Below are 22654 nucleotides of genomic sequence, written 5' to 3' on the forward strand. Positions count from 1 at the left end.
TTCATGGCCCTCATTTCACACTCCTCAGGTCTCAGTCCTGATCTTTGTTCAGTAAACTGCAGTTCAAATCAGCTACAGACTACATCTGAAATGCACTTTTAAAAAGTCCTAAAATCAAGCCAAATTTGGATAGAATTTCAGAAGAAAAAGTATAAAACAAACACCTATCTAATTTAATGTAATTTGCAGACAAGAAGTAACTCTTTTTTTTTTTTTACTCTACAGAGTACAAACTTGGTATTTTTCTTCACCTTACAATTATTTCAGCCTTATTTTTTCTAAGCCATTTAAACTTTCCAGAAGTATTTAAACATCATTTAGAGCTATCAATCCTAACAGCTGAAAGGCAGCAAAGCTTGAGGCAAGTGAAAAAAGTGTTTTTACTACAGAGAATAATTAGCACTGCTTCTTGAAATTTGCCATTGATTTCTGTGTTAACAGCAAATGCAAAAAAAAAAACAAGACAAAAATACTTATGTAGAAAGTTCTGGAGCTTTCTAAGTAAATCTTGTTAAAATTTGCCAGAATCGATTTCCTTTCATCCATGTAGACCCAAGTCCTAGAATAGTCCTCGAAATAAAAGGGATTTTGGGCAGTTTACAAAAAAAAATTAAAATTATGTTGATCAGGCTAATCGTACTTGTGTCATTTTTATCAAAAGTTAGTAATCATATGATGTGATACACAAGTTAAGTTATATAAAGATATTCTAAGTTATCTCTCCAAGTTTATATCCATGAATTGTAAGATTCACAAAAATGCACTGCATGCCCTCCTCCTAACCCTACCTGTTTTTTGGATTTTGATAAAATTTTTCTCATTTCTCTCTTGCTCTATTGTTTTTTTCCTCTTTTTTCTTCTTTTCCCCTTGCTATCACACAACCTCTTTCTAGGTCATACACTTTCCTGGGCAGAAAGCATATGTCTTTGTGTTATACCTGTATAATTTTCAGCTGAGTGTGCTCATATTCTACTGCAAATCTGCACATTAAGTTAACAAAGGTTATAATTAGATAAATAATAATAGAATGACATATTGCAGATCCCTTACTCACAGGGCTGAGCAATTACTCATATGAGCTGTGCCATGAAATCTATCACCATGACTTCTGTGAAAAACTGAGCAGTGAGGACTTCAATCTGGTCCATTATAATTATGCAACGCAGCACATTTGTGTAAATTGTTCTCATTCTGAGGTCTCTTTAGAACAAATGTCTCTTTGAATACACTCTGCTGCAATAATGGATCAACTGCCAAGCTGTGAAACCCCAGCAGGAGACAGTACACCAGCCAATATGAGGGGATGTATACAGTATCTAATTAATTCTAATGCTTTTCTATGTTTAATCATCCAGGTCATCAACATCCAAATATTTAAGTGTAAGCTTCAGCCTTTCCAAGGGATCTGCAAACACATGACAAATAGTAGTGACTGTTCTAATCTTCCCAAATTATAGATGATGTATCTACAAGTGACTTACATCCATTTCCATGGTGCTGCTGGGAGAGGAGCTGCCATGCTGGATGGAATTACATAGGCTGGTTTAGGACATAAGTTGAACAACAACATCTTAGGCTATGCACATAAAAATTGTCACTTAGTCATACAGAGAGGTATGAACAAGATCTCTCTCCTACCCTATTTGAGCCTCTTCTGACTTTGGTACCTCTGTGTCCATGGTAGCATCTCTTTCTCTCCTGCCCCAAGGCATCCCTGACAAGGCAGCCCACTATGGTCATGATCCTCTGTCATCTTTGCTACGGTTTTTTCCTGATCATAAATACTCTTCCTCAAATGTGCCTGACAGGTCAGTATCTTTAAAACTTTGAAAATGACCATAACATATTTTTAAAACAATTTATTTTCAAACAGAAAATATCAGAGCTAATTAATCCACTAAGATGAATAAACTAAAATACTGGGTACCGTTTTGGTCTCTACAAAAAAATAAAATGTGGACAGGCTGGAGAGGGTCTAGAGAAGATTCACAAAGATGATCAAAGGAAAGGACTGGGAAGCTGCCATATGAGGAAAGGCTGAGAGAACCAGGTTTGTTCACCCTTGAGAAAAGAAGGCTTAAAGGACACCTTATCACCATGTTCCAGCATTTAAAGAGGGGCTAAAAACAAGATTGAAACTCTCTACCAGGAATCACATGGATAAGGCTGAGGTGCAATGGGTAAAAGCCACTCCTGGGGAGGATTCTGATCGCACATAACAGGAAAATTTTTCACAATGACAAAAATCAGCCATTGGATTAATCCCCAGGTAAGTGGTTGATTCTGCAGTGTTGGACACTTCTGAGATTCAGCTGGACAGAGTGCTGGGCCATCTTGTCCAGACCCTGCTTTTGCCAAGAAAGGATGGACCAGATGATCTCTGTGGTCCTTTCCAATCTGCTAGTCTATCATTCTATGAATAACCTTGCATTTAAAGGAATGCTTTTCATGTTAGAAACTTGTCATCAGTCATTTTACTTTATTTTATTTTTTATAGTTGATTGCTTGAAAATAAGTGTTTTGTCTGTCACAGGTTTTTTGGAAAGAAGCAGTGACTCAGAGTATGGAGGAATGTTTTTCAAGAGGAGTTAATCTGCTGGATGGCTTTTTGGGCTGGGATCCATCATTGCCCACACAGTGCAAGAGCATGTCTTTATTTTGGACTTCCAATTTTTACTACAGCTAACAGGTTTCTGAATGTGCTTTACACTTTCTCATAGTAACTATACTCACAGAAATTACACTGTTGTGCCACCAATACAGTGCAGATGCCCATGTGTTTTTTGAACAAGAAATGTAAACTGATGATTTGGGAAATGAGAATAGAGAAGAAAAAGCACGCTACCCCAGACCCCAACCCTTACTATCAGGTATTTCACAAAATTCAAGAGGAAAGGAGGGATAAGGAAAATTGAAGGAAAAACGAAGGAAAAATTTGATAATTTAGGATTTCAAAATGACAAAAAAGAGAAACATATCCTAAAGTACTTAATTCCTACTCACAAGCTTGCTCTCAAATCACCTAACAGATAATTAAATTGATTTTACAGTGAGCTAATAGGGATTTGACATTGGCCTAGTACGAAAAAAGGGCAGTACCTGTTACTGCCTTTGGTTGGCTTGGAGTCATCTTGAATTTGGGAGGAGAATCAAATGGCTCTGCTTATGCCAGTGCCAGCTGAGTCCCTGTGACAATTTGTTGTTACATTGACATAACACAGTCATCAAATGTCTGGTGAGATTTGGAAAACAGATGGAAGACTAAGTGACACAGAGTAAAGATGCACTCTAACTGTTCCTTTACCTCCAGCAAAGGGGAAAATACTCCATTGATTCCCAATGAACTATCAGAGTCAGGGAGAGACAGCTCCAGGTTAGAAACTCATAAGATTGCCAAGTGCCTGGGAACATGTCTAGAAGAAAGAGCAGTGAATAATTATCTTATGTAAGAAAATTAGATATAAGACAAGATCAACTCCATTTTCAACAGTAATTTATAAAATGGGTACCCTGGAAGACCAAAAAAGGCAATTCAGCAACCCAAATTGTCAAAAGGCAATCAAATATCAGAATATACACACACATACATCTAATAGACCAGTGATAATTTAAAACTTCCCTCTTTGCTGACTGTTAGACAACCCAGAGTTTGTTACTCCTGTCTGATTCATTTCCCAAAGGTTTGAGAAGTGCTATCTCAATTTCAAAGTTTCTCTACATGCAGAAAGGCCCATGTAGACAAAGAATTGTCCTTACCTGGCCAACTTTAGACTGGTGACAGGTTTTTCACCAACACTTGTCTTTCAGCTAAAGGTGGAACTTATCTTCTAAGCCACTTTTCTAAAGCAAAAGAATTTCAGTGTGCATTGTCCAAATGACCACTTGAACTGCTGAGGAATTTGGATCAGGATTTACAACCATGGAGTCTAGTTCATGATCTCCATCTCCATTCAGATGTTGGTACAATATGCATTAAAGGAAGCAGAATTAGCCTATGCTCTGGAAAAGGAGATGTAAACACTTCCCACCAATTGTGCATGGGCATTTAGAGTTGTGTGGAAAAAACGCCAGTTTCTATACATCTACTTTTTTTAAAGTCACCTACAATTTTTTTAATAAAAGAGAAAGGACAACAGGGTATAGCAATTTATTTTTAAAGCCATTTTTGAGAACATTGTGAATTTTATCTTAAAACCTTGTGGTTTTGGTTTGGGGTTTTTTGTTACCAATATGTGTATATTGTTAAATGCTTCTTTTCTATTTAGCAAAAAAGTTTACTTGTATTTTTAAATGTCTTAGTCATTCCTCTGAATGATTCCTTTGAATGATTCCTTTTATCATATCAGATATATGAGAAGTGACTGCACAACAAATCCCTTTGCCCTCAGAACAATAGCATAAAGAATTCTAGTAGGTAGCATAAAAAAAAGTTGGAAAAATGAACAATGTAGTTTGGTTTGCTGAAAACAGGCTTTATGGGACTTGAAATCTGTTTTAAACTCTTTATTAGCCAGAGCACATATTTGCAGGGTACACTGCACATGCACAGCAATTGCTCTCTGAGCAGGTAATTAATGATCAGCAGCACAGAGGCCTGCAATGCAGAAAAAAGGGAGGCGGGGGTGACTGGTGCTCTATGGCAGTGACTGGCAGTGAAACAAAGAACTAAGATTTGGGGTGAAACATGTCCTGTTCTTGAGCTTTCTCGAGCAGGCATACAGAAGGGAGTGAAAGGAGGACAAAACCCCAATCCCTTTCCCTATTCAGCTCTACATAAAAGATGGCAATCACACCAGCGCAGAACACTTGCAGCTGATTCAGCTCATTCATCAGCCCTTGTTTGGGCTTATACCCAACTCTAACTGAAGTCAAGGGGAGCATTTCCTTTGCCTTCTGTGCTGAAGTGGATTGAGTCTTTCACAGCCCTCTGGGAACTCTCCTTTAGCCAAAGTGGAAAGTGCTCTTTGCTAAAGCAGCAGAAATGCTAAAGCAACTGCATGTCAGACATCTCAAAGTGGGCTGGCAGAACTGGTATTACCTTCCTCCAGAATGCTGCACCTGGAAAGAAGCCACAGTAAAATGGGAAGTGCTTATCATTCCCAAACATGCAGCTTGTGTATTAAACTTCATATAAAATGAAGCAGTCCTCTCCTGCTCTCATCTCTACCTGCATGAGAACAGTGAGGCAGAGCTCTCTGGTGGCTCTCATGAGCAGGAACTGATGGGGAAAAGAAAAAGAAAAAGAAAAAGAAAAAGAAAAAGAAAAAGAAAAAGAAAAAGAAAAAGAACCCAAACAAAACCAGACTTTATTTAAGGCAATTACTTGCAAAGCTTGATTTCTTTGTATGAATCTAAGAAGAAGCAGATTCTATAGCTCAATATTCCTTTCACATATGACTCGGAATAGTATTTGGAGTTTTTTTGGAGCATAACCAAAGTTCCTTGCTTTCACCACAAGACCAGTTTCACTCCTCAGTGCAGCTTCTCTCTGCCTTTACACAGGCAATAATTTTTCTTAGCTGCCCTACTTGCTACAGAAATGTCTCAGGAGGTCTTTCCACACCAACCTCAGCCCATGTTGCAAAACCAAAAAAAACAGGTGAGATTTCCATAGGTTTGAAGACCTCTGACTTTTTTCCCAACAAAGTTAACAGCCTGTATTTGGAATTACTTCTTGCTGGCAAAAGACCCCACTTTTTCTGAAACAAGGCTTCTATTTTTTCCTCTCTTTGCAGCAATACCAAAGTATACTCACAGGCAATTTGTGAACATCGTGTTCAAGGGCTTTTAAGTGCACCAGTGTATCTGCTAGGTGCAATCAGCATTCCAACACAGATCTGCAGAAAATACCCTTTCCATTAACCTTTTAAATGTGACAGTCATTTGTGCAAATTGAAATCCATCATTTCAGATTGTGGTGGGAGTTTTTGTAACTGAGACAAAAGTTTTTTTACTCTGGCTCTACTTACACCTGACAATGTGCCCTTTTAATTCCCCTCTGGAAACTAGGTATATCTACAGCTACCTTGACCTTATTAATTCCTCTAATCTTCTGTAGTTTACACCAATCTGGTGCTGCTATTTTTCTTAGCTTGCACTTAGATGATCTCCAGTCTCATATATGACTCAAGGAACTTTCCTCCGTGGCCCTTCCCTCCTCATTCCTGCCAACAGGAGAGATGGTTTTGGAGGGGCCAGTTCCTCATGCTGTTAACTCTTGGCACCATCACAGTGCAAACATCATTGTGGATAAGCTGGCAAGATTTTTTTTCTATTTTCTACCCCATTTCAAATGTGAAGAGGTCCAGGGAAGAGAGACAGGTTTGTCTTACAAAATGTATTTTCTCTAGAAAAAAAAAAAAACCTCATGTGGTTTACATGATTCAATTTAGTGGCATAATTTTACTGATTGGCAGGGATGGCAACCTCAAAGGTGAGTTTGTCACTCCTGTCTTAGCCGGTAAAGATAATAATGCTGCAGAATCTTAGTAATTGAATTAGAAATTATACAGAACTGACTGACCTTTGATAAGAACCTAAATAACATTGTTTAGAGTGAAAATGGCCAATGAGAAGTACATTCTTTGCTTGACCTGAAATTGCAGTTATGGGTGTCCTGATGGAAGTCAAATACACTCAACATGTCTGTGTAAGAGGCTGAAGAAATTGAGACTTGCAACTGCAGGTCAGTCCTGAATCCACACAGATGGAGGGCTTGGGGAACTGTATGACATTTTTAGTGGCACTGCTCTGTGGTGTCATGAGGTCCCCAGGACAAGGTGAGAGATGAGAATTTGACTCCATGTTCTCAGAAGTCTGATTTATTATTTTATGATCTTATATTAAAAGAATGCTATACTTAAACTATACTAAAGAAAAAGAAAGGATAAATCAGAAGACTAGACAAGAATGATAATAAAAAACCCTAACTGACCAGAGTCCTGACACAGCTGGACTGAGACTGGTCATTAAATTAAAAACAATTCACATGCTGGGTAAACAATTCTCCAAATCACATTCCAAAGCAGCAAAACAGGGAGAAGCTGAAGCTTCCCAGCTTCCCAGAAGAAGAAATCCTGGTGAAGGGATTTTTCATAAAATATCATGGTGACAGTACTCAGGTCAGAAAAGGAATTAGGAAGGACAGAGAAGATTGGCAGAATAAACACAAGCTCTTCAGAAGTAGAGCAGACTATGGAAATCCTGACCACACCAGAACTTGTAAGAACAAGCCATAATTGAACCACTAAAATGAGTCACAGCCCTACTTAGCACTTCTGCTGTGAAGGGACATGAAGTCTCTTTTCCCATGCTGGATCTTCCTGATGAGCTCTGGCAGAACAGAATGACCCAGAGGAAAAGTAAAAAGTTGCTTTCAAAGCAGGAGAAAGCATCTGATGAGTTGGAGCCCTGCTTTCCAGGGGACACAATGCACTACTGAGTTTCTGCAGAGTCTGGCTGGGTCTTGCATGTTGGGTCAGATGGTGGAGTGTCTCCAGCAGAGACCCAATTACACAGTGAAACTTTTAAAGATTAATTCCTTTCTATAAGCAGCCCTCATTGTAAGTTCATGATCCTCACCCAAAGAAATGTGATTTCTTTCTCAGAAAAAAGACAATTTTACCTTGAACAAATGGCCTGGGATGAGGAGAATTTCTAATGACCCTCATGTGAATTTCCTTTCCCCAAATGAAGTTGAGCCATCAGAATTGACTACACTAAACTAGTGGTGAAGTCTTGATTCTCATGTGGAACAACTGCTGTTTCCAAATCGTGTCCCTCTTGGGTTAAGAAGGGAAAAAGATCTCACTGGAGTACACAGTAATGGAGTACTTTAAGGGCTGAAAAGAAGCCTGAAGTTCTGCATCTGAATTTCATCTCATTCACATTAAGGATTAGGGCTAGTGCTTTGTGGTTTGGAGGGAATGGAAAGCCTGAGGGTGGTGATAGCTTTGGACAGCAATGGCTTAGTTCTTCAGAAAAAATAAAAAATTCTCTGCCCACAAGGAATTGTTACATTGATAGGCTATGAAATGGGCAGTGATTAACTTTCTGAAACTTGTTTGATGTTTCTTGACTAGCGTTATTTTGGGATAGTAATGTGTAAAAATCCTTTAACACAGATGCTGCTGCTTAGCTGAAATTCACTGATTGTATTTGTTACACTATTTTACTTGGGATGTGTTGTTCAGAGTAACAATATTTAAACCTCTATCAGGATATTGAGCCATACAGTGATACAGTGAGTGGAGTAATTCCTACTAAAGCTGATGGGTGGGTACTGCTGCTTCTGAGATTGGCAAAGATATGAGCCAGTTAACAATTAACAGGAATTTTCTGTAGAATCTGAATGTTGTTATAGAAATGCTCTTGTGCTGAGCACATCACAAGCTGTCACAAGTAACACAGAAAATACAAATTCACGATGAAGGGCTACATTGAATAAGGGGTATGTGCAAGGAGTTAAATGAGAAACACCCAAAGACTGATGAAAGACAAGTTGTCAAGGGAACATCAAGGAATATGATCCTTAAAAAAGGCTAGTGGTGATAATGGTGAGCACATAAGGGATATTCTTGTATTTGAAATCTCATTCATTTAGGAAAAAGGTATACATTAACTGAATGGAATTGAGGATGACTGCCAAACCACATATGGATTCACTGTAACTCTGAGAAGTTTAATATCTCTATGATGGATAAATAATTCCGGTTCCTAGTGATGTGAAGGCAGATTCATGTGACCCTTAGTTGCATCACAGTCTTTTTGGATAAATAACCAAAACTATCCCAATCAACCTTGATGTGGACAATTCAACCTTACTTATTAGATTAATGGGTGAGGTCTCAAGAAATGCATATAGAGAGAGAAAAACTCAGGTTGTTGTCATAACCTCAGTATTCTCAGGAGTGCGTGTCCTTCAGTGGCAGGTGTGAATTGGAAAAGGCTCAGACTTAGAGAATGGTCACATCTAAATAAACACATAAGATCAACTTTTAAACATGCTCCTGAAGCATTCTATTATTTGTGGATAGACTAACATGGTCCTAGGTAGTTTCCTGAATCCAGCTGAGGTGGCTGATGCCTATTTTGTGTCTTATGAATCAACTTGATCCCAGGGGCTCTGTATTTCAGCTTTCCCTGAAAGCTCCTTATCTGCAAACACATTCCAAAGGACAATTCAAAATTTGATTCTTACATTACAACCCTTATTCTTTCTCTGACAGAATTAATGCACTGGATATGAAAAATTTAACTGCCACCCCACTTGGCCCTTTCAATCTCTGCTCCTGTTCCAGATTCATGACTTAGCCCTGCATGGAGAGCAAAATTCTTGTTTCAATTAAGGGCCTGAAGATTTATGAAATCTGTTTTGAAATAGAAATTCCACCATTCCAAAATTTTCCAAAAAAGATATGTGAAGGCATTTTCTTTTGAGTTGATCATAAATGCTTCACTGAAGTTGCTTTTAAAAAAAAAAAATTATTAACATTGTATAATCACATAAAGCAACAGTATCAAACAAGATAAAATCAAAAATAAACATTTATACATTTTTCTTACGCTCTTCAAATACCTTTTGTTGTCTTACCTAAACCACACCAAGAGAACGCATTTTTTCCCAAAATAATGTCTTATCAAGTATGACAGATTAAGCAGATCTAGGTAGAAACATTTCCAAGCTCATTCTGATTCTGTGAATTATCACAGAAATTCGTGACAGGATTAAAAATAAGAATATTAAATGCTTTAAAATCTGCAACAATAGAATAAATGCCGGAATAGTCTTTCATTTAATCTAATAATATCAAATACACCACATTTGTATTTAAAATCAGACAGCAGGAGCTATTTAAAAGATCTTCTTTCACAGCTGTGCTCCCTTGCAGTGGGTACCCTTCCTTTGGCAGCATCCCTGGCTCTGGCGAGCAACAGAGATGCTCCCATCACGGGCATGGCCCGGCTCCAAGCGCTGCTCTCACCAGATGATGGCAGTGTCACATCCCTTAATGAAAACCCAGCAGCTGTCACCTTGGGAGGGAACCAGATTGGCCGCCCACACGTGCAGCCAGAGGGATCCTGTTTGGCCTGAGCTTTGTGTGTACCAGAGGGAAAAACTAATCAGAAACAAGGGAAGGGAAGAGCCTGCTTCGCGAGGCGTCATTTATTTGTGGACTTTGCCTGTTCTGTTTGAACATCAGCTGCTATCGTTTTGGTGGAAGCGGGGGCACTGAGATAATCTACATATTTATGTGCAAAACCAACATGGAAATGCAGTCATCTTGGTCCCGGTGCAGTGAAAGACTGTAACATCTGCATATCAATAGCCACAGATTTGATTCAGTTCTCGGTAGTGTCATTCCAGAGAAACTCAAGGCAGGAAAGGAGGGAGTTTTCATGACTCTTTTTGCTATGGCACTGGTTTGGGTTTTATCATATTCTCAATCAAGGAGCCAAATTCAGCAGAGCAGAGGAGGATGGGGTATGCTCTGCCCCATATGCACCTGGATCAGAAAACCTTCCTATGCTCTGAATGAGGGATAAGAAACTCACCTTTGCCTCTGCTGAAGGAGAAAACAGCTTTAGTTGTACCTCCATGGGAATTTAAAGGCAGCTGCTGCAGTCTGTTAGCTAGGTTAGCCTTCTCCAGAGACTGTGCTGAGCCTGTCTGGATCCCTGGGGAATGGGAGGAATGAGATCAATGAGTGCAATAGCTGCTTGCTGCAAACTCTGTGTGCTGGCCCTTGAAATCTCCTCATACCTGATCCCTTTAATTGCCTGGGCTCCTGAAGAACATGGACATTAATGAATATCCCTGTCCTCAACTTTATCAGAATTACTTTGACATTCATTTTGAAAGAAACCCAGTATTTAAAAGTTATACATCCTGTGGTTTTATAAGCATCAGCTACTGGTAACTGTCAGAGACATAGTTTGGAAAAGGACCAGATGCTCAAGGGGAGTTCTTTATTCCTTCATCTTTCTTCAGCAAATCCACAAGTGTACCAGGAAACTAGCATGGGCTGACAAAGGCATTGTGGGCTTGCATGATACAGTAAAACATCTGCTTCCAGGCTGTCAGCAAAATGCTGACTATGAATGCACAGGAAAGAAAACAAGTGCCACAGGTGCTGCAATGCTCAGATGCATGAGAAATATTTTAATGGATAGGAAGTATGATCAAAAATGGTTGATCAACAGACCTGAGAGCTTTTGTCATCACTCTTATACTTCCCTTGCAGGAATATTTTAAAAAATATACTGAGCCAAATATTAAGCTTTTACAAAATTATCATGCCCATTTACTTAGTCAGATGTTCAAAGGATTCACCACCCCCCACCCTCCCCAAGTCTTATTAATATTTCCTTCAGTCCTCAAATTACAGGAAATTATCTGATGCAAGCCAATGTATGCATGAGAAATTCATCCTGCAGCAGAGGCGACATTTGTGTTAGAAATTTATTACAGCATTAATAACTATTAATCATTGGCAGTAACTATGTTTCACCTAACAGGGTGAGTTTAAAATTCAATGCACCTTACACAGGATCGTGATAACTCATGTTGATGAGAAAAGCAACAAAATGGGTGGAAGAGGGAGCTCCCAGCCAAATCAATAACATAATCCTTTCACATCTTTGCATTTCAGTCTAAAGTAAAGAACTGCATAAAGCCCCTTGGAAGCTGAACCAAACAAATGGCGCTTTTTAAATGGGAAAAATAGTTCAGAGGAATTAAGTCTTTTGGTTTGCCGAGTTCTTTGTTTCTCACTGGGACAAGTCATAAGGCATCCCCTCCTTCTGTGTACATGAATTTGTCAAGATAATTCATAGTACAGCCATATGTGGTTCTTGTTTGTGTAGTTTTGGATGTTTTTAAAGTCTTAAAATAACCAGATTTCTATGAAATATCTTTTTTTATTGAGACTGTATTCATAAAGACATGTATCAGCCACAGACACGATGTACCTATATCAAAGATAAGCAAACATTATCCTCACCACACTTCATTTCCAACTCCTTTAAACCGGATTGTGTGATGAGATTTTAACTTCGGATAAATCTAATTTTTTTTAACTTCCTTTTTATCTCACAGGAAACACTTCATGGATGCGTTACTTGACTTTCAAAGTTCTGCATCACATGGCAGGTGCACATTACAAATCTTATTGAGTGGTAGAACCTAAAAATACTTATTTAAGGAATTTTTTTTCTTTCTTACTGAACAGAGGAATTCTGGTAAAGTTTTGCTATATTTGAACTTAATAAAAAAGGGATCCAGAGATTTAACTCCCAGTTCCACAAGCTCTACATTGTTATGAAAGCTGTTATAGATTTCACTTTTTAAAATCTTCTAAATTGTCTGCTATTTCTGTAAGAGTACAGAGGGAAGCAGCTCACTGGTGTTCATTTCCAGGCAGATCACAGCAGCAAAACAGTAGATACACATCCCTGGTTATCTTGCACAAAACCTCCTGGTTTTCACTGGTTGATCTGGAGGTAGAATGTCTGACTGAAATACCTATCTCCATATGAGACAGCACTGTGTGGCAGCAGGCAGATGTGTTTACAGGAATAGCCATGCATCTTCTCTGGAGAGCAAGCCCTGAGCTCCAGCTGCCAGAAATGTTGGAGCTCAGGGAGGAATTTGAGGCAGATGGGACCTGCTGTTGGTTTGTGTCTCCTCATGCCACAGCACACCATCTTGCAACCACCTTTACAGCAAAAAAATGTAACAGAAAGATAACTTTGTTTAGGTGAGGTGTTTGTGAATTAAGCTCTTCTGAGCAATTAAACCCCTGGGACCTTGCAAGTGTCCCTAATGATGAAGAATAAAGGAGTAACTGTTTTTATAGTTCATTTTTTAAGAGAAACACTTTATAGGCTTTTCCATTAGATGTTGGAAGGTCTCTAATATGCACTGTTGAACTTCTTATTGAAATAATTTGTACACATTAGAGACACCGGTCTTGTAGCAGCTGTCTTGAGAGGCCTTCTATAAAATAGTGCAAGGTGTGAGTAACCCTCTTTTCCTGCAGAGGCTGTCTCAATTGCTGCAATCCCAACTGTTGTAATTTCATTTGCCATTGTACATCAGGATGTGCTGTGACTCCGAGGCATTCCTTACTGCCCAATTCTCATTTTCCTTTCTTGTATCTCAAGTGTAAGCAGTAAGCCAGGACCATTTGGATGCTAGGTGCATTATACTGACTTAGAAGGAGGAAAGGGGAATTGATATAAAAGCTAACTTGCTGCTGTTAGAGGTCTGAAATCCATCAATGCTTTGCTTGCTTATCCAGGAAGGAAAGGCAGGAGTGCAGATCCTGCTGCAGACATAAGTATGGTGGAAGACTGAAGGAGAAGACTTCTTTGCTGTTGCTTCTCTGCATGGTGATGAATGGTGTTGCATCTAGTTGGTGGCCAGTCACTAGTGGGGTCCTCCAGGGATCAGTGTTGAGCCAAGTCCTGTTGAAAATCTTTATTGATGATCTGGATGTAGGGATCCAAGTTTAGAGAGGACCCCAAGTTGAGGTGGAATGTTGATCTGCTGAGGGGAGGAAGGCTCTGCAGAGAGATCTGGACAGGCTGGATTGATGGGCCAAAGCCAATGGTGGGAGGGTCAACAAGGCCAAGCTCTGGGTCCTGCCCTTGGATCACAACAACTCCTGCAGCACTACAGGCTAGGGAGAGTGGCTGGAAAGCTGCCCAGCAGAAAAGGACCTGGGACACTGGGTGAACATGAGCCAGTGTGAGCCCAGGTGTCCAAGAAGGCCAAAGCCATCCTGGCCTGTGTCAGAGGGAGCATGGCCAGCAGGACCAGGCAATGATCATCCTCCTGTACTTGATTCTGATGAGGCCCCACCTTGAGCGCTGGGCCCAGTTCTGGGCCCTCCAATTTAGGAAGGACATGGAGGGGCTGGAGTGTGCCCAGAGAAGGCCAAGGGAGCTGAGGAAGGGTCTGGAGCACAAGGGAGCTGGGGGTGTTTAGCCTGGAGAAGGGAGGCTCAGGGTAGACGTTATTGCTCTCTACAACTCTCTGAGAGCGTAGTCAGGTGAGGATTGGTCTCTTCTCCCAGGCAACCAGAAATAGGACAGGAGGACACAGTCTTAAGCTGCTCCAGGGGAGGTTTAAGTTGGACATTAGGAAATAGTTCTTCACAGAAAAAAATGATTGGGCATTGGAATGGGCTGCCCAGGGTGGTGTTTAAGAAAACACTGGATGTGGCACTTAGTGCCATGTTCTGGTTGAAAGGTGGTGTTTGGTGATAGGCTGGACTTGATGGTCTCAAATGTCTTTCCCAACCTAATGGCTTCTGTTCTTTGGTGATTGGTGTACACTTCATGATTGGCCAGCCTTTAGTCACAGTCATGTCTTCTGAGCAGTGGATGTGAGCAGAACTTCAGTAATTTCACTTGATGCAGCCCCCTTCCCTCAGGTTGAAAAAACTCTTTTTTCCATGTTCTTACTCTGCACTTCAGGGAGATTGTGCAGTTTCACTGCCGGGAGCCAAAGTCCTACCACAATGCTGAGAAGCTTTCAGCACCTTGTTTCTCATTCCAGAAAATCAGGCTGGATTTGCTGATGGTTTCATCATGTCATGGTAAATATTTCACTACCACTCTTCCTCTCCTTTTCCATGTGATCAGCCTCAGGTTTCATTTGACTAGGCCAGAGCGGCAGCTTTTGCAGAGCCTACTGCAATACAACCTCATTGCTACACGGGTTGTGGGGAAATGCATTTCTTTTTGCCCAACATGTCTTAATATCTCCATAGAAACCATATTAGGCCCCCATCTTCTGTGAGCTCCTCTCACTCAGGGAATTTCTTCAGATGTCTCCATGTATTTAAAGTTCAATTAAATAGCTAGGAAAATGCAAGGGCTTGGTGAAGAGGACTGGGAACTGTGGTTTCCAGACAAGACTGGAAGGCATTCGGCAGTCCTTACCAGACCATAGCTACGCATTTTTTACTGCAAGTTTACACTTCAGTTGCCTCTACAGTTAAGCCACAAAAAGCCATTACTTCCATCAAAAGACTCATTGCTGAGTACACATTAGTCCAATGCTTGTTACTCTGGAATTAAGCAGGTGTGCAAATGAGTCCTACTCAGCATCTGGAAGAAGAAACTATCATCATTTTCTCTCAGTAAGATCAGAGCAGCTCATGCACCAATTGTTTATGTAATCCTTGCTCTTTCTAACTTCATCTCTATACTTAGCCCTTACAGCTCCAAATTATGGCTTCACTGCAGTATTGCATTTCATGATGACAGAAGGAATTCCACCCTTGATGCTAAAAAGCAGGAGCTCTCTTTGATGCGACCTGCACACAAAGCAGAGAATTTCTGGAAATACATTTTCCACATCCTTAGAGGTTTGTCATCACTGCAAACCCACAGAACTGGGATATAGACTTTAGCAGAGATGCAAATGGTTTTCAGTCATGTTGCATTTCTTTTGCCCTGTAAAATATACTGATGGCATCTCATCATCACTGGAGAATAGCACAGGAGAATAGAGTAAATATCACACAGGTAAACTTCTTTCTTTTTTGTTTTGACCAGAAAGTTTGAAATTCAAATGAGAACCAGAAAGCACCTCCCAAAGAGCTGTTTGAACACAAAAACATGGAGAAGTAACATGCACTTCTAGTGTTCATGCCTTAGGACAGACACTAGGCTGGAAAGCAGAAACTGTGAATCTTCCCCAAGGACACATTTTCCAGTGACCTTTCAAAAGAACCATTCTGTTTTTTCAGAAATGTTCTTCATCTTGGTTTGACTCAGCAGGTAACTAAACACTGCCCTCTTCCCCATGCTTATATCATCATTTTGTTCACTTCAGTGCTTTCAGACTGAGCTCAACATGGTATCCAAGCTGAGGAAAGATGCAGAAGAGCAAAGACTGCTCTTGTAAATCTTCACACGGCTTCTGTTTGCCCCCAAAAGAGCCTGCAAGGGAGGTCCATGTGCATTACTTAGCATTTAGGCTTTTTTTTCTAAGAGCATTCCCATATTATTAGCAACAAGATATATTCCCCTGTATAGCTTCTTATCAACAGTGTAACTCTGTCAGAAATCTGCTGGCTTGCAAAAGTCCACAATAACAACTTCAACAAAAGCTGGCAGCTCTGACAGCCAGTCTGTCTCCCTCCATTCTCCCACACACCTGTATACATCTATATAGACACATAGAGCAGGAGGGAGAGAAAATAAAATATGTCTTAAAGTTTTTGCTCATATCTCCCTGACATTGGACAAATATCTATTCCCTTACAGTCTTTTACGTATTACATTCTCAGCAAGCTTATAGAGCAATTCTAGAGAAAAATGAAATATTGAAGGTCTAATCCTTTATTTAAAAAGCCACCAGATATGAATGGTTGGCTCTGACAATTTATTACCAGTTCTGGGAGGGTTGGGAAAATAAATGTTTCATATCTCTTTGCAAGTGACAGATGAAAGGAGGAAAATACTCATCAGCTCTGGAGAGCAACAGCGTTTTACTTTATGAAAGAAAATTTTTAAAGTATCAGAATTCAGGTATTTTCCTCCTTAATGTTCACTGCTGATACTTTTCTAGAACTTTTATCTATTCTTTCACATCAACAGTGGAGCATTAAGATCTTATATTAACCATTACATTAAAAGAGCAGCATAATTACAGGTTTGTAGTTTCAGGTCAAGAGACATTTTTCTGAAGGCATATAACACCTCCTGTGTTTTCTGCTTACCCAGGTTGTGAAAATTTTTTAGGCCTTGAGCTATTCCTTAGCCTGTTTTCCAGAACAGCTAGCTAAGTGGTAGCACCTTCTCTCTCTTTGTATTTCTACTACTTTATCAGATATTTCCCCTCATTATATCCACTGTTTTCCTCTCTCCCCTCTCCTTTTTTCAAGCAAAACTGTTACTCACACGCAGAGAAACAAATAACAAAATACTGTACTTTGCATCTGGGGGACAATGTTCTGGCTGAGCCCATGAAAAGGCATAAAAGATCCCCAAAGGAGTAAATTACACTTCTGAACGACAGTATGATGAACTGCCTCTGCTGTGTCCAGGACCAGACCTGTGGCCATGTCCTTCACATTAGAACCAGACTAGGAGAAATAACTAGCTGGTAGGGGGTATTTGGAGAAATTATTGCTGAGTGCCTGTTCTGTAAAGCTGTTCCACAATTCCTTGCCGCAGATGGGCCTCTGAAGAATGGTTGAGAAAAGCCATAATTTCAGTGCCAATCAACTGGCCTGCTTGCACAGATCTGAGTGGCTCAACTTTCAACAGGCAAGGCAGAAGGTCCCCTCACAGCAGCTACAGGGCAGGTCTGAACACAAACAACATATTGCTTCCCATAACAGCTCCTTCATTGTCCTGCTAAGGGATGCCTGATTGAGGACCATGTATTGTGACACCACAAATGACATATTCCAAACATTATTTGGTATCAGTTAAGACTGTGTGATCACTTCCATTTTCTGTGCCTATCTGCTGAAATGCACATGTAAAAGACAATGGTTTCTTAAAATCTATTATTCCTCTAGAAACGGGTTTTAATTTTGAGATGACTGTTGGATTTGATGCGATCATTGGTTGTGACAGTGGTCACAAGGGTTGCAGGATGAAGAGAGAGGTGAGAATGTTGACTTCAGAAGGCTTGATTTATTATTTTATTGTATATATATACTACATTATAACTATACTAAAAGAAATAGAAAGGAAAAGTTTTCAGAAGGCTAGCTAAGCTAAGAATAGAAAAGAATGAATAACAAAGATCTGTGTCCAGGCAGAAAGCGAGAGCAGCTCTGCTGTGAGTGGTCAGTAAATCCAAACATCTACAGGAGACCAACCACAGATCCACCTGTTGCATTCCACAGCAGCAGATAATCATTGTTTACATTTTGTTGCTGAGGCCACAGCTTCTCAGAAGGGAGAAAAATCCTAAAGAAAGGATTTTTATGAAAAGATGTCTGTGGCAATTGGTATGCATCAGTTTGAACACAACCCACTGTAATGATTCTGCCTTGTGGTGCCTCTATACAGCAAAGAGAGATAGAACATCCTTGTTCTATTTTTATGCTGCTTCCTTGGTTTGAGCTTCCTCTGGTGTTCAAATGCACATTCAAACCTGCTCAGATCTCAATGTCTCTCTTTGGCAGTCGTACTGATTTTCATAGAAAAGGCAAGCAGGTGTATATGGCTCCACAGATACTACTTTTCTGTATGCACTCTCCTTGTGTTATCCCAGAAATGAAGTGGTCTGGATTTGAAACATGAGGAAAAAATGCCAGAGTTTTGTTAAGGAGAACCTAGGCACTGAGTTCTGTATCGTTCAGAAGAGAAACCCTGAGCAGATTGGCATAAAAAAGCCAGTAAAGTCAGAGGGAAGATTGTTAACTTCTTCCCCAAACCCCAGGGGCTTTACAGAAATATAGGTAGGCTTTTGGACTTCTGTGTGGGTACTAAGCTAGTTTCAAGGCTGGGAAGATTAGTCAGCCTTCACAGGTAGACTATTTTTGGCGATGCTCTTTTCGCCCTCCTCAGCAGCCTGGAAACCTCATTGGTAGGTTGTATTTTAGGTAGAAATCAGTAGGTGTTTGTGAAAGTAAATGAGCAAGAAGGTACACTGGTCCTCAATAAAGGTGATGCAAACCAGAACTAGATTTCCTGTTGAAAGTTATGACCCCCTTCCCTCCCTGAAGCCAGAGAAGGCTTTTTCCTCACCAGCCCTGCTAGAGACACCTTTATGAAGTTTGAAGATGGAGTTCATTGTCCCTCACATGGAGGTGGTTGCATTAAGCAGACTGACCCATACTGGATGAGTTACACCTCAGACAGTCCTTAAGTGTCCCAATAAGCAAGGCTGTGATTGAATTAAACTACATCCCTGCATCCAGGGCCACATCCATCCCTGTCACAATGGCCTTTCCAGAGCTGGCAGCTGCTGCAGTGTGGGGACTCCACAGCTGCTTATGTTTCCTCCTTTCCTCTTGCATTTCTAAAGGCTGTGAGAGTCTGACATGGAGGTTTGCAGAAGGCACCAACTTAATGAAACAGAAGTTGTCCCTGTAGCAATGACGGATTATTTAATTCCCTCTAGACAGCACAGGACATTGATCTCTTCTCAGCTGAAGGTTTCAGATCGTGAATATTTGTGCATTCAATATAGGATACAACAAAAAGTCAAGTTACACCAAAATTGAACTCTCCCTGTAACTGGAGCATGTTGGACTGATAATCCTGAAGTAAGAAGATGAAAGCTATCAGTATCTTTTTTGTATACACAAATGCATTACATTTCCAGGGCAAATTTGTTGCTGTAGTGATCAAGCCCAAATAATTAGTTGCATTAATAAGATTTTCAATGTTTCTATGCTCTGAGCCCATCATGAATTGCTTGCCCAGTGTGCTAGATGCTTTTTTCTATTCTCAGCACCAATATTTGGACTCAACCTATTCACAGCTGAATTATACTAGCAGGTTTTAATTCCAAAATTAATTTTCAGTCCACCCTTGAATTTTTTGTGTGTCTCACCAACAGTCAAACTCAGGGGCTCAAACTGTGATTGAAAAATGAATACAGAGAGTGTCATGAAAACTGCCAAATGAAAATTCAATCTCCAGTGAGTACTGACAGATAAACAGCCTTTTTCATTAAAACAAGGTAAGGTAAAAGCTGGTTTGCCATACAAGTTTACTAATTAAACAAAAATAAAGCTCACAGCAAAAGTCCTTTTATTCCTTCACTCTGTGATGTTTGCCATGTTACACAGACACCAAACAAAGGCAAAAACCAGAACAAATTTCCAAATACATTAAAAAAAAAAAAAGAAAAAGAAAAATCCTTATTTTATTGAAAACTAAGAGAAGAATCAGATAATCCAGGTAGAAAGGCTGGAATGTGTCATTTCTGGAGATAAGCAAAGGTATAATTTACTTTTACAAACATTAATTTTATAGGGCCCTTTTGGTTTCATTGCAGTTAAAATGATGATAAATAGTCTTATTGGAAAGCACTTACTAAAAATCCGATAAGGATTTAACAAGATCTTTTTCTTCTGCACAAACCTAGGTGTAGTATGTAGAGTTTGTGCCCTCAGCTTGCTCAGAATAGATAGCAGAGGTTACATTTCTGAAGACACTGCTGGACTCCCTTCACTGGCATTTTCAGAGGCAGTAAAGCATCAAAAGACACTGGAAAGGGAATTCAGGTATACAGAAGACCTCATAGACCTGAGATATTCATTATATTTTCTTCTTCTAGACTATGTGTCATATCAAATTAAATGTTTATCTTGCAAAAGTCAATTTTTGTTTGCATTATTTCCTCTTTAGCTCTGCTTGCACATATAAACCTGTGGCTCTTCTGTTTGGAAGAAGGTGTGCCAAAACACAAATTTTGTGTTCATCCCCTTGAGCGATTTGTGGGTAAACTCAGCTTCTTGTTTCTACCTTTTTGCTTTAATTTCTCAAGAAGTAGAGTATAAAAAACTCATGTGCCAGCACATCAGGGATAAAATCTCAATATGAGCTGGCAAGAGCAGCAGGAAACTGTCATAAATAGCTAAGCACTTTTCTGTTCAATCCTATGCATTTATAGCTAAGCTAAGACGAAGAGAACAGATACAAAATAAGATAGGGAAAGAGGAAATGGAGAGGATGATATCTGTATTCTGTATTAAAAAGTCTCTGAATTGTTTTGAGTTATTCATAAACCTGTTCTATAGAAACTTGAGTACACATAAATGATTACTGATTCATATCTCAAAACAGGGCAAGCAAGTCCTTAAACCCATCTTTATATATCTGGAAAGAAATGAAATTTTATTAAGGAGGACTTAAATTATGGAAGCAGACACAGGAGGCACTCTGCCACTGAACAGTAAAATATTATGCAGTTCTGTAGAACAGTCTATCATCTCTTAACTCAAGTGTAATTTCAGTTCACAAGATAACTCCTGATGACTTAATCACTGGACCGGTGCTGAAAGATGCATTGGAGGCAATGTTAATAACTCATTGATGTTGATTGAGGTAAGTAGGATAATATCACACACAAACAGACACAAACACAGTTCATCAAGGCTCAAGAAAGTTAATGAAAGTTAGTGGGAGGAATATTAAAGTTAATTGGGATTTTTTAATGAAAAAATTTTATTAGAGACTGTTAAAAAGCTACAAATCAGTGGATGAATGAAGGCAGCAATTACTGTGGATGGAAAATGACAATAGGAAACAGGAGAAATAGGTTTCAGCATAAATTAGAATTTCTGAAATATAGAAAACTGATGAGAAAATCTAAGCATACCAGGGAAAAATCAACATCTGGCAATGACAAGAATGTTATGAATATTTATGGAAATGTAGCTTCCAAATTTTTGTATAAATTTCTAAGATACATTATTTGGTAGCATTAGAACACACACATTACTTGGATAGACATGATAAAATTGTAAGTTATATTGAAAAGGCAACACTATTTGGAAATATTTACAACCTATGCCTGGGAAAAAGCAGGTGATAAACATAGCCAGAGAGACTACTTAGTTCACTAGCACATAAAGAGGATGTTAGATACTACACCAGTGTTTCGTGATTTTTTATTAAAGCAAATAGTTCTGGAGAATTCACACCCAAGAATTCTCTGCAAATTCTCCATGGTAAGTCCTGGACACTATTATTCCTACCGTAGAAAATAAATTGTGGAATAATTAGGAAATACAACAGACAAGAAGAATCTGAATACTTGTGAGTGCTTGGTAAGGATAAGGTTAGTTAGTATAATGTCAGGCAGGTCTGAAAAAATGGAAAATTCATCTAGCTAATAAAGAACAGGAATATAGCTAATGCAAATCAACATCTTTCAGTAGAAAATAGTATTTTTTTCATTTTTAGAAGATATTTTGATGAGCACAATCAACTATAAAATATGCCTGACTCTCAAGCTGCTTTTCTACATTCTTTGGACAGAAAAAAAAAGCTCTCCAATGTATTGCTAAGTGAACAAAGGCTGTGGAAGTGACAACCTGAAAAATGTAGCTCTCAAAAAAGAATGAAATGGAAATACTTTTAATGAAGTCCATCACAATACAGCTTCTGAGTTTAGCAAACTTACCTAAAAGAAATATTTGCAAAACATAAGTAATAGCAAGAAGAGAGCATAATGGGTGACTTTAACAACATTTAAGTTCTCCCCATTAAAATAAAAAAACTGCCGATGTTTCCTCAGTATAAAAAATTCTTTGCCAAAGAAGACAAAGGCAAAATGAATGCTATTTACCTGTGTTATAGTGCAAATCAATGCAATATGGTGCAATGATGTCCTGGGTCCCTAAACCTGAATATTAGGAGTCTGTTTTCTGTTCCTCCCAATTACAATCCATCCTCACAAGGTAAGCCTTCCTCTCACAGTTGCTCTTCTTGCTGCTTTCTTGCAAAATCTTTAAGATTTTACAGAGAGTATGTCCCCTGTTTTCAGTGAAAAAGAGTTTATGCTGTCAATGCCAGTTCAAGAGTAGTAGGGAGTAAATTTCATTCATTTGCGTCCTTTTCAATACACTAAGCAATAGGCACTTATAAACTAGAAAATAACCACTGAAATGGATAAAGCTGAAGTCACCAAAAGAAGGATTGTCTGGGAACAAGGGGGCAAGG

At 39.3% G+C, this 22654-nt stretch overlaps 1 long non-coding RNA gene across 1 annotated transcript in view; it reads right to left on the reverse strand.

The window, feature by feature from the left end:
* The window catches only part of LOC113458765 (uncharacterized), an 84624-nt gene that overhangs the window by 16576 nt on the left and 45394 nt on the right, over positions 1-22654 (reverse strand). The window contains exons 6-7 of the long non-coding RNA XR_003379312.2: positions 10556-10678; positions 3306-3414 (exon numbers count right to left, since the gene is read on the reverse strand). This is a non-coding gene — a long non-coding RNA (uncharacterized LOC113458765). The remainder of the gene's footprint in view (positions 1-3305; positions 3415-10555; positions 10679-22654) is intronic.

This window comes from Zonotrichia albicollis, chromosome 6 (genome assembly GCF_047830755.1).
Source record: "Zonotrichia albicollis isolate bZonAlb1 chromosome 6, bZonAlb1.hap1, whole genome shotgun sequence".
NCBI classification, from domain to species: Eukaryota; Metazoa; Chordata; class Aves; order Passeriformes; family Passerellidae; genus Zonotrichia; species Zonotrichia albicollis.